At 63.8% G+C, this 3,242-nt stretch overlaps 1 non-coding gene across 1 annotated transcript; it reads left to right on the top strand.

The window, feature by feature from the left end:
- Positions 1–1,259: 1,259 nt before the first annotated feature.
- On the top strand, positions 1,260–1,378 carry LOC131870732 (5S ribosomal RNA). Its single transcript, XR_009369036.1, has one exon. It is a non-coding gene; the product is annotated as a 5S ribosomal RNA (ribosomal RNA).
- The last annotated feature ends 1,864 nt before the right edge of the window (positions 1,379–3,242 follow it).

Raw genomic sequence — 3,242 nt, 5'->3', positions numbered from 1 at the left:
GGGTGCACCCACCCTGGCCAAGGTGGGTCACGGGGTGGGTCCTAGGGTGGGTAACAGGGTGGGTACTAAGGTGCGTGCCAAGGTGGGTCATGGGGTGGGTGCCAAGGTGGGCACCAGGGTGGGTGTGCACCAACCCTAGCCAGGGTAGGTCACGGGGTGGTTGTCGGGGTGGGCGTCAAGGAGCCAAGGTGGGTGGCAAGTAGCCAAGTTGCGTGCCAAGGTGGGTGTCGGGGTGGGTGCCAAGGATCCAAGGTGGGTGCCAAGGAACCAAGGTGGGTGTCTGGGTGGGTGCCGAGGTGGGAGCCAGGGTGGGTCCCAAGGTGAGTGCAAAGGTGGGTGCCAGGGTCAAGGTGAGTGCCAATGTGGGTTCCAAGGTGCCAGGGTCAGGGTGAGTGCCAATGTGGGTTCAAAGGTGCTAAGTTGGGTGCGAGGTTGGGTGCGAGGGTGGGTGGGTGCCAAGGTGTGCTAGGTGGAAGCCCGGGTGGGTCGGCATCCCATGGGTGTCGAGTTGGGTGCCTGATGGGTGCTTCTTGTCAAGTTTTAGTCGTCGGGACTCATTTCGAGCCTTAGAGGTCGTTTCTTGTCCGGTTGCCCTGTCTTCGACCTGGGAACCCAATTTTGGTCCTCGGGTCCCATTTTTTTTTGTCTCGCATCCCACTTTTGGCCTGTGGCCTTTTCGGGGTCGATTCTCGTTTTGGGCATCAGAGCATGTTTCTTCTCCTAAAACCCAATATTTGTTTATTAAGTCTCGGAACACATTTTTGTTCTCGTGGACCCATCATGGGTCTTGGAACGCATTTGTGGTCCTTGGGTCCCATTTTGCATCCCGAAACTTGTGTTTTGGTGCTTGATCCCTATTTTGGGTGCCCACCTTGCACCAAGTGCGCACCCGGGGCAAACCGAGCGCCTTGGTGCACCGGGGCAAGATCGAGCGTGCACCCGAGGCGCCCCGAACATGCACCAAGGTGCACTCGGCCCACATGTGAGCGCAGGTCGTTGCGCCCGAGGTGGTGTGTGGGCACCGCGTTGCAGACGGGACACTGCACGCACACGACGCCCCGTCCAGGTGCACGCACGTAGGCCGGGCCGGGTGCACACCCGACGCCCTAGCAAGGTGCGCGCACCCGGGCAGGGCTCACACTTGGCGAACGGGGCGCACTTCGCGAGGGAGGGTGTGCACCTCGACGGGGGTGGGTGGCCGGGGTGGATTCGCACGTGGGTCGCGGTTTGCTAAGTACACACTGCGACAAGCTCATAACGGGTGCGATCATACCAGCGTTAGTGCACCGGATCCCATCAGAACTCCGCAGTTAAGCGCGCTTGGGCCGGAGTAGTACTGGGATGGGTGACCTCCCGGGAAGTCCCGGTGTTGCACCCTTTTTTAGTTTTTCGCCGGGCGTCGCAATGCTATTTGAATAAACCTTTTGCCCGTTTGCGTTCTCGTCGGGGCCGGGCCGGGCCGGGGTGCGCTGCCCGCACTACCGCGCGCGCGGGGGCGACACCGAGCGCGCACCCGAGGCGCCCCGAGCACACAGGCCACGGTGCAACCCGGGCGTTGTGCGCGCACCCCGGTGCGCCCGAGGTGCTGCGCGCGCACCCAGGTGAAATCGGTGTGCACCTCGGCCAGTGCGCGCTCGGTCGAGTCGCGCACGTTGGCCAAGGTGCACGGTGATGTTTCTTACTCTAAGGTTCCGCACCAGACGCCCGGGACAGGTGAGCGAAGCTGGGCGGGGCCGGGTGCGCGGCCGGGGCAGGTGCACGCAGCTAGAGAGAGCTTTGGAGCACACCAGAGGTGCGCACCTTGGAGCACACTTCGGAGCGCACCAATGATGCGCTCCATTCAAAAGTTTCCTGAAAAGGCAAAAAAAGTTGAGATTATAGAATTTCCCACTTGAGAGATTGTAAAAAAAAAAAATTTAAAATGAAGGAAACGCGGGTGCCAAGGTGTGCGCGCCCGGGTGCGCAGCCCAGCCAAGGTGTGCGCACCAAGGCGCCCACCCTGGCGAAGGTGCACGCAAGGTGCGCACCCGAGGCAAACCGGACAATTAACCCAACTTTCGACTTCGCGCGCACCTGCGCACCTTGGAGCGCACTTCGGAGCGCTCCTTGGTGCGCACCAATCTTGGGCACCTCGGAGTGCACCATGGCGCCCACCAAGGTGCGCACCCGGGGCAAACCGAGCTCCGACTTCGTGCGCACCTTGGAGCGCACGAAAGGTGCGCACCATGGCGCCCACCAAGGTGCGCAGCCCAGCCAAGGCGTGCGCATCAAGGTGCGCACCCTGGCGAAGGTGCGCACCCGGGGCAAACCGAGCTCCGACTTCGTGCGCACCTTGGAGCGCACAAAGGGTGCGCAACCCAGCCAAGGTGTGCGCACCCCGGGCAAACCGAGCTCCGAATCGTGCGCACCTTGGAGCACACTTCGGAGCCCTCCTTGGTGCGCACCGATGTTGCGCACCTCGGAGCGCACCCGGGGAAAACAATGCAATTAACCCGACTTTCGACTTCGTGGGCACCTCGGAGCGCTCTCGGGTTCGCACCTCGGAGCACACCGAGGTGCGCACCTTTGATGCGCTGCCTTCACCAATTTCCAGAAAAGGCAAGAAAACATTGAGAAGGTGTGCGCACCGAGGTGCCCACCCTGGCGAAGGTGCACGCGAGGTGCGCACCCGGGGCAAACCGGGCTCCGACTTCGTGCACGCCATGCTGCGCACCTTGGAGGGCCATGGTGCGCACCTTGGAGCACACTTCGGAGCGCTCAATGGTGCCCAACCCAGCCAAGGTGCCCACCGCGGCGAAGGTGCACGCGAGGTGCGCACCCGGGGCAAACCGGGCTCCGACTTCGTGCACGCCGCACCTTGGAGCACACTTCGGAGCGCTCCTTGGTGCGCACCAGGGCGCGCAACCCAGCCGAGGTGCCCACCCCGGCGAAGGTGCACGCGGGGTGCGCACCCGGGGCAAACCGGGCTCCGACTTCGTGCACGCCATGGTGCCCACCGCGCCAAGGTGCACGCGAGGTGCGCACCCGGGGCAAACCGGGCTCCGACTTCGTGCACGCCGCACCTTGGAGCACACTTCGGAGCGCTCCTTGGTGCGCACCAGGGCGCGCAACCCAGCCGAGGTGCCCACCCCGGCGAAGGTGCACGCGAGGTGCGCACCCGGGGCAAACCGGGCTCCGACTTCGTGCACGCCATGGTGCCCACCGCGGCGAAGGTGCACGCGAGGTGCGCACCCGGGGCAAAC

This window comes from Cryptomeria japonica, unplaced genomic scaffold (assembly GCF_030272615.1).
Source record: "Cryptomeria japonica unplaced genomic scaffold, Sugi_1.0 HiC_scaffold_345, whole genome shotgun sequence".
Classification (NCBI taxonomy): Eukaryota; Viridiplantae; Streptophyta; class Pinopsida; order Cupressales; family Cupressaceae; genus Cryptomeria; species Cryptomeria japonica.
The sequence above is the reverse complement of the archived record's forward strand: the minus strand, read 5'-3'. Positions and strand labels throughout refer to the sequence as shown.